The 9,302-nt window shown below is 36.8% G+C and overlaps 1 long non-coding RNA gene across 1 annotated transcript in view; it reads right to left on the reverse strand.

Annotated features, from left to right (window-relative positions):
• LOC103353672 (uncharacterized) overlaps positions 1–9,302 on the reverse strand; it is a 22,449-nt gene that overhangs the window by 1,318 nt on the left and 11,829 nt on the right. Inside the window, exon 2 of the long non-coding RNA XR_520016.1 lies at positions 8,000–8,003. This is a non-coding gene — a long non-coding RNA (uncharacterized LOC103353672). The remainder of the gene's footprint in view (positions 1–7,999; positions 8,004–9,302) is intronic.

Consider the following 9,302-nt stretch of genomic DNA (forward strand, 5'->3'; position numbering starts at 1 on the left):
ACACACACACACACACAGCCGTACAAACTTTTCTATGCATGGCTGCTGGCAAATGAAAGAACGCACTGAAATAATCTGATTATTGTAAAACAGGGCTACTGGTGATGATTTATGTAACACAACAAAAAAATTTTCACTGCCTGCTTCTCCTTGTCTCCTCTGTTCATCCACTAGCCAGCTATGTTGTAATGTACTTTGCTGTGTTACGGTCCTGTGTAGCTAGGTCTTATGTTCTTATTAATGCCCGATATTTTGAGCTGTGATGCATCCCATTCTAAGGTAGCATAGATGAGGTACAGACTTCAAACAAACATACAAACACACTTCCTCTTGTGGGTCACAGTTTAGGTGGTACAATAGAGCATCATAACCCTCATCTAGTCTTTTGCGACTCCTTGTCCCTGTAGGCAAGCGCTGTCATGTGCTGCTCTAGTGCCTCTTTCAATGCCTTAATTCATGTGTCACCACTGGGCCTGCGCATGGCACTCCCAAACACCATCACATGCAGATGAACGCAGAACACAGAGGCATGAGGTGGAATTTTAGCTCCCAGATAAAACTACTGAGCACCTCCTTGTCATTGTGTAACTTACAAATTTAATTTTAATTAAATACCTAATAGTATTATTTCTGCAATTATTGATCAGTATGGGGAATGTAAAAAAAAAAAATTAAAAATGCAATCACATATGCTAAAAAGCTTTGTTGTAAAAAATTCCTAGAAAAGTGACTCTGACCTAGTGGTGGCATTTGAAGGAGTAATTGAGCATCACCGTGAATTTTATATCAACTTGGCACTAAATAGTACTGTGGTAAAAAGTATATGCACGCAGAAAGTTTATCCTCATCCTGATATATTTATACTCACCTCTGACCCATATTACAACAAATGTATGTAGATAGAAGTGGAAAGATTCAAAAGTATTCTGCTTTGCAGAGTTACTTTTTCATGCATTAATTCTTATCCAAGCTGCAGATTTTCTCATTGTTGGTGTGCAGATTCTGAATTTTGTATTTCACCCTAGTTAGTTTTTACACATTTGTTTATCTAACCTGTTGACAGGTTTAATGATGAAAAGTGAACCTTTTAACTACTGGGATGCATGTGTTCTAGGCTTTCTCAACTATCTGTATACAGCCAAGCACACAGTATGACAACCTCTTCCCGTGTAAGGCGAGTGTAAGGCCATTAAAAGTTAGCATTTAAAACATTTTATATATCAACTTTGTTGTCTGAAAGCTCTAAAAGTGTCTAAAATTCAAACTTTCCTTTTCAAACTGAAACCTTCAAAACCATGTGTCTTTGATCTAATTGGTTTTGATCTGATAAATCCAAGGGCTGTCAAAGTTTTTCCAACACATAATGGTGTCTAATCTTTCACCTGAAGTTAAAATACAAAGATCAAATCTAAAAAAAAGTATGTTGTTCAACTGACTTGAACCAGGCTTCTCACTAATTTAGATTTTGTTCTGTTTATGCTCATTTTGTTCATTATGGTTTCAGTTTAGCGCTCCATCATCTGCATGAAAATAAAGGCATAAAATGAAGCACAGGGCTAACAATATCGTTATTACTGAACCAAAAGCAACATCTGTTTTACAGTACATTCACTGTGAGAGAACCATTAGACCATTACAAGTGAACCCAAAAGTTTAAAAAATGATTATGTCTCTGTTAGTAAGAATAGGGAGAATGCAAGTTTTTATAGCATCTTGACTACATACACACAGTGCACTCAGTATGGCTTTACAACACCAACATTCACAACAATAAGCTTAAAACGGCCCTCATAAGAAAATTCATGCTATGCAAAAAGAGTTGTTACAGGTTGTATCCAACTATTCTAAAATTCGTTTTTGAGGTCTTTGCAAACATTTCGAGCATGAATAACACGTTTGCAGCCTCAAAATGAAGTGAGATGTAAGTGTGGCTTACTGACAAAGTTTAAAAGATGTATGTGTTCTTACCTGTGTTTTTGTTGCTGGTGTGAACTGGTGCTTCACAATATATCTGAGTAAGGCAAAAAAAAGAAAAAAAAGAAGGCTCATAATAATCATTTACCAGGTTTATAGCTTGTGCTCTTAAGTTTAGTGATTACAATTTGATTTGTTTGTCATCTGAGCCAATGTTACATACAGATAAATGTACCTTTTCATCCCACATGCTGGTTCCTCCAATCACAGTAGCACATGGCCTTTGTATGTAATGATCTATTTGTCTAAATAATGTAACCGTGGTACTGTACGTTACTCTTTGGTTGGAAATGAAGCATGCTGTGTGCTCCTGTCTGTGAGGCATACTCACAGTCATTATGGTGCTGTCTGTCTTTCCCACACTGCTCTTTCTGTAGAGGTCACAGCCTGACTGACAGCTCCAAAAAGCATTCAAGTCTGTTACCTTTCATTTGGAAACATGGTTCTGTATTGGAACAATATCAAGCTGTCATGTTTGATGGGAGGTCTTTATGACTAGACTTGTTCAAGAGTCTCTGCTTTGGGCTCAGAGGCTCTGGTGGACATAGGCTTTGCTCTACAAATCTCTGTATCTTTCTTTGTGTCTATAGTCAACAGTCAAGTATATACAGTATACAAATATATATATATATATATGTATATATATATATATATTTTCTTTGTATGCATATATTCATTACTATTTTTGCACTGACCTACGGAGAGATGGATTTATTTTTTCCACAAAGGGTGCTATTATAATGGAGGCCTTCTCCCACACCTTTTGCATGACTTGTTCAAAATTCCTCAACTAGTCTGTCATCTCTCCTATTCTTCTCCTACTACTCCTTGAACTGTTGCAGTTAAAGCACTGTAATTTTGTAATCCCTACTTGTGAGCTTTGAAATAAACAGGGAGGGTTCAAGTTTGATTTGGTGTCCTGAAAGTTTATTCTCTTGCTGTTTGCTATCAGTTCTCAGTTTTTTTTATAGAAATTTGCAGAAAAAACATGTTCCTATTTTGTTTTACAGTTCTTCACTCTTTGCCAGATGTTTCATTGCATTATTTGTAGTTAAAGCTGATGTAATTAACATATTTACATTAACAAATGATAAAATGATTATATGTAATGTATAAGGGGTTTCTCTTTGAACCCACAGGAATCATTACCTGACTCTACAGTTCCCCTGAGCTCTACATTTCTTCAGGAATTATTAGAGACCATAAGAACCAGAATAAAAGACACCTTTAAGATGATGCAAGTGCAACAAGGAATCTGTTATATGTGTGCATAAGCAAGTGTGTATTCACAAGTTTACCATATCTATTCAAGAATTGAAGGTAAGGTGTCTAGTGTCCATTTTTTTTAAACCAATCACTAATTTAAGCCATACAGTGTCAGAAATGTGCAAACAAATTTTCTACAAATCATCTATTTATAGATTAATCAGTCCATCTCCACAAAAAACTGTTACATCTTTTCGACATTCCTGCAAAAATATGCTGATACGAGAAGAACAACTGCAGACTGAAGGATAAAGAAGGAAAGGAAGAAATCATGTGATGTAGGTCTCAAAATACAATTGTGATTATAGGCAGGACAGCCAACTGCTGTATACCAGGAAACAGCAGAAGCCCAGAAATTACTGTGCTTCATAGCACTAAAATAGACATTACAGTTTGTATTTTAAGAGAAAGTGACTGCCTCTGTCAGTCTCTTGACATTTGAGCATACAGAGTACACAGCCAGAGTTGTGAATTATCAGTGCCCCCCTCCATAGAACCATGTGTCACATAGCTTCAGGAGTTATGAGCCTATATTTACTCCAACTTCACAGGCGTCTACTGCCTCATGGCTACGGGGTCAAGATCTCTCCATAGGAACAAGTACAAAAATAGTTTTTAGCGTTGTTTCTAATTATGAGCGATGAGTGCCCCGCCTCATTAATCCTCTCCTATCAGCACTGGGCAGGCTGGCAGCACCAGAATAGCCCTTATGTTAGTGCTGCTGCACACCGCTCTGCTGTGAACTCTGAATGGACGTATTAGGCAAAGTAGGCCTGAGAGGAGGATCTACCTTTTCCACAAACACATTCAAACAGGTCTGCACACACGCGCACAAATGCACGCATCCACACATCCACACATCCACACACAACCAAGTGTGTTCATACTTCCCAGTCAGAGGAGGCAGTGAAGTAAAGCAGAGAGGATTTGTGAGCCTGAGGACGGCTGTACTGTTCACTTTGTCACTGGAAGATGTGTTCACTTCCCACCAAGGCTTAACAAAATGTCACTACAGCAGTACTTTGTGCTCACACCTAATAAATATCGCTGCTCATGTTTAGCAAATGTTATCACCAGCCATGCTAAAGGTACGACTTATTTGGATTTAGACTACTTAGATAATAACGTGAACACAAAAGTAGGAAACAATGCACAGATGCTTAACTGGGTATCTTTAGATGGCTTTGAAGATGTTGATTGTATGTTCAGTATGTTAAATACTTCTTTGTTTTGCAAATGTGTATCATTTTCGCAAGTCTAAGGATGAATGCTGGTCTGTATAGAATGCCAATTTTTTTTATCAATACAGATTCCCGAGTCTTTGTTTTTGTCATACAGTGCGTTAATTTTTTAGGTTTAAAGGTGCTGTTAGGTAGATTTTGTTACCTTTGAAAAGAGTCATCATACTAAGCCTAGCTAGCACCAACTCAATATTTATCATACAGACATGAAAGTGGTATCAGACTTCTTGAATAACCCGTCATGAGAAAGTAAATGAGCAGATTAAAAAAACAAAAACGAAAAAAACAAAACGATTCCTTTAAGGGCTTTTAATATTACATGTACTACAAGTAAGGATGTTTTTTTCTCTCTGTTAACTGTAGACCATGTAGACACCCGTGTCCATATACTTTTGGGGACTTTTGAACTGGGGCCATTCCTAATCATTAGAATCACCCCTTAGTCTCCATAAAGGAAACTCTAAATGCAACAGGCAGCATGTTGCTATTATATTGTCGAAAATGCTGTGCTTCAGTCTTATGGCAAAAAGGCCTTTTCCTCCTTCAACATGACCACATCTCCTTGCTTAAACCTACAGCCATTAAGAAATGTTTTTTTGGGTGTTGAGTAAACTTGACTTCAACTTTGAGATGGACACTGACTGGACAGGTGACAACATCACTGCCTGACCTCACTAATTTTCTTGTGTTTGAATATGAGCTGTCACAAATTTGGCATAAAAATTTTATTTTTGTGTGCCTTTTGGCCACACAGTATATGCACCTGCGATGTGTATTAGTCCAGATGCGCTGTCCCACTTACTGTATTGTGTTAGGAAAATAAAGGTGTTATTTTGTCGGACTCAAATGATATCAAAGAACAATGTGGACTCTGCACAGAGGAGAGATAACAAGGAGTCCACAAGTTTGTAGAATGAGTCTAGTGGTGTTCTGTTATTGCTTGTGGCACATGTTAGACTTTAAAGTATTATGTGTTGATTCATATTAGCCACACTCCGACCACCCCACCAGAAATGGGACAGTGCTCAGTGTGGTCGACACTTAGTCATGTGGCACACCGTCTCTGTGGCAATGTTTGGGTTTCATTTGGTGCCGTGATTCTGAAATCAGAAAATAACATCATATTTATTCATGTTTTCATTAATTGTACTGGCTCATATTTGTCCCATGATTCATTTGCAGTCTTGCTATAATGTATTCATTAACACTTATTATACCAGTGTCACAAAGCCAGCATGACAACAACGAAATTGCATCACATACATATTCAGACATTCTGATGCAAAAGAGGATTACTAAACAGACACAAGCATCAAGAAATATAACTGTCAGACTAATGACCTAATGACCTTCTGTCATGTCCCTCTTTTTCTTTCTTGGAATGTGGCCATCATGAATATTATTAATATCAAAATGTCTGCTGGGGAACAGTCCATTGTAGTAATTTAAAAGATGCTGGGAGAAAATGAAAAGAAAATGTACAATAAGCCATAAAAGTTTATTAATGGAAATAGTGGTTTAACAAAACAGTGCCACTGAACTAAAAAATGTGATGTTTCTGTGTTGTCACATTGCCTCTCAGGTCCATGTAACACAAAAGTGAACTCTGAAGCTGCTGAGTAAAACTTGATTTGGGATTGTTTCATCACAATTCTAATTGTAAAAGTAATTTCCTAAAGTCAAGGACTGTAGTAAGATTCATGTGTCATTAGCACAACCCACATGGCTGAAGTTCCTAAAGTTTTAAGGATTAAATCTTCCATGGATGAGGACTATACTGTAAGGCTATACGCCAAGAAATGAGTGAGTGAGTACACCTTGAGTTGGAACTGTCACCATAGTAGAATGAATTAGAATTAGTGGAGTGAATTTGTAAGGACAAGGGATTGTGAGGGGAAGTGTTTATGCAGTTCCTATAACAATTAAATTATACTGTCAGTATCTAAATGTTGTTTCAAAGCCCTCGAGCACTGTTAAGAATTCAAACTTTGTGGATTCATTCACCTACAGTGCTTCTTGCCTAAGGCAGCCAAATTTGAAAACAAATTCTATATGAAAAACACTGAAATCTGCAGTAAAATAAACAGCAAAGTACAGTTAAATCTTACATTTATTGAATGAAAACCTCAAATTCTTAACATTCTAAATTTCTGTACAAATATAAACAACATCATTTATGCTACAGAACATTGCAGCTGGAGCTCTACACAGCTGTGTCCTAGTTTGACGTCTTCTGCAATTTAGCCCTCAAGAGCGAGTTTTGTTGACTTTTGAAATACTGTTTCATTGCACTGATATTGCATTGATAATATTATCATTGCAGGAATAAAAGCAGAGCTTGCCCTATAATTCAAGCTCTACCAGTAAATATAGGTGATGTTTCACCTGAGCTGTCTTTTCTTTCTACACATCTACTACTTTCTCTTGTCTGCTCTAGGAAGTTATTTCATTTGAAATGAAAAATACTTTATTCATCCCAGAAGGGAAATTCAATAAATTTGCTTTTTGTTTTTTTTTGTTTTTTTCTTTTTTTTTTCTTTTTTCTTTTCAATTTGCTGCCCTTGTTTTGACATGTCTCCAAAAATGTCATAAACAAAGTGCAGTGGCTTAGGCTGGTCACACCACCAGCATTAGAGGGAATTGTTGAAGGTTTTTTAGTTGTGTCATGTCACCAAATTATAAATTGGACATGAACATTACATTTTCAAGTTAAAAAAAAAAAAAAAAGTCACACTCACTCAACCTGTATTACTGACTTATATGTATTCAACACAACACAAGAGGCCAGTTGTTTATAGTTTTAAAATACAGTAGATTGACACTTTTAATTTCACAGATCGTCTTTGCCTCCTTTTCCTGTAATACTGTTCTTGGTCTGAGCTAACTCAGTGGAGGTTTGAACCTTTACTGTCTGTCTGTAGACATCATGAATGCTGTCTGATCCTGCTCACTCCTCCGCATCATCAGAGAGAGACAGTAGGGCCCCTTCCTCCTCATCTTTCCATGTACTTATTGCCCTGGAAACCCCCTTGTCACAGTCTTCATGACATATTCTACCCACATATTGTATTGTGCAATGGGGGCCGGCAAGCTAAAACACTTATTTCGACCGCATGCTACTGGAATACTTACCTGCTAAGTGCTCACACAAGAAGTGAAAGCCACACATTGTTATAAAGTTTTGATATATGGTCAAGTCTCACATTTAGTGCAGTCTGCGATTGAAAGTGATTTCTACAGGAGGGGGCTTCAGCAGTTAAAGAGGGGTGCAACAAATGACAAATGTTGTTTTGCACTTTTAATAGAGTATTTATTTTATGCCAATTTAATAATTAAAACAACCTTTAAACTTTTTTTTTTCTTAGGCTGTGACCATATTAGCTGCTACAAAGATGATGGCAAATTAAATTTTGTTGTATTTTTTGTACAATGACAATCAAGCTTCTTCTTAAAGAATGAATATCTTGAGCATTTCAGCTTTGCATTCTAACATACAGACACAGTGAGGGAACTCTGACTGTTGTTTGACACCCGTGGTGTAAATTTTGAGGTTTTTACTTTTGGTGCTACAGATGCTTAACAGTTCACCACAACATTTCCAGATGGTCCTAGCTTATGTCTTTATACTAAACTAAACTTATGGTTTAAAGGCTCTTCTTCGATACTTAACAGACATGAGACAGATATCTTTTTTTTATTTTTTATTTTTAGCATGTAAGTAAAAATCCCAAAGTTCCTTATTTTAAGATTTAAACAAGCAATGAGGTGAATACATCTGTGTGACAAAAAGTAAAGAAAAGACAAAGTGATATAAGGGGTGATGGCCCTGTTTTCACTAGATTTTCAAATGTGCTTTCCATAAACAAACAGACCCCAAAAACATATGAAAGAGCTTTGAATTGGGGGCTTCCGCACGTTTGTTTCATTAATTAAAATTGACTTACATAAACGTCAACTTAGAGCACTATTTTACCCTTTAAAGCGTTATTTTTTAACACATCATTTAGTGTTAAAAGACACACAGCAGTACATCATTTTCCCAGGTGACAGTTAAATCTTTCATGCTCATGACCCTGTGAAAACTTGGTCCAGTGTTTAGAGAGCAGCTGAAGACAGTAAGTACAGCTGGGTAATAATAGAGTGTGACCTTTCAGTCAGGTATATATTGTGGTGCACACAAGCACATGCACACACTTAGAAACTCAAAACAACTCGTAGGAACTCAGCTGGTTCTGTTTGTAGATAGTGAGCTAAAGTGCAAAGCTGAACTTGCATTAGTATCCTTGACTTTCTCAGTCATGGAAGTTTCACATGCAGCAAGTGTAACCCAATAGGCCCATCAATTACCTCTGTTTCCTAGGTGCCTTCACAAACAACAGCTGCAGAGTTTAACAAACTAGCCATGCAATTTACTACCAGAGGCTAAAATATGAAGTCTGAAAACCAGCAGGTTGATGAAAGTAGGCTTCTGTTGTCATAGTTTTCTCTCTACCACTTCTTGCCATTTCTATATATGTATACCATGGCAGTCTTGGGTTTCCAGTAACTCCTATAACACATTTATTTATTTTTTTTAATGATGTAATCATTGAAACCCATATATCTTTGTCAGAAAAAACTATCATGCATTTTTGTTTTTTCACAGATTCACTACAGGTCTTAAAATATACTCTGCTGGGTCAAAAAATATACATACCACAATGCTTTATTTAGTGAAATGTCCTCAGCCATTTTCACCTCAACTAGACACTTTTGGTAACTGTCTACAAGCCTCTGGCAAGCTTCAGAATCAAAATTTCTTTATTGTCATCGTATGAAAAC

Source organism: Stegastes partitus, unplaced genomic scaffold (genome assembly GCF_000690725.1).
Source record: "Stegastes partitus isolate 25-593 unplaced genomic scaffold, Stegastes_partitus-1.0.2 Scaffold80, whole genome shotgun sequence".
In the NCBI taxonomy this organism is placed as follows: domain Eukaryota; kingdom Metazoa; phylum Chordata; class Actinopteri; family Pomacentridae; genus Stegastes; species Stegastes partitus.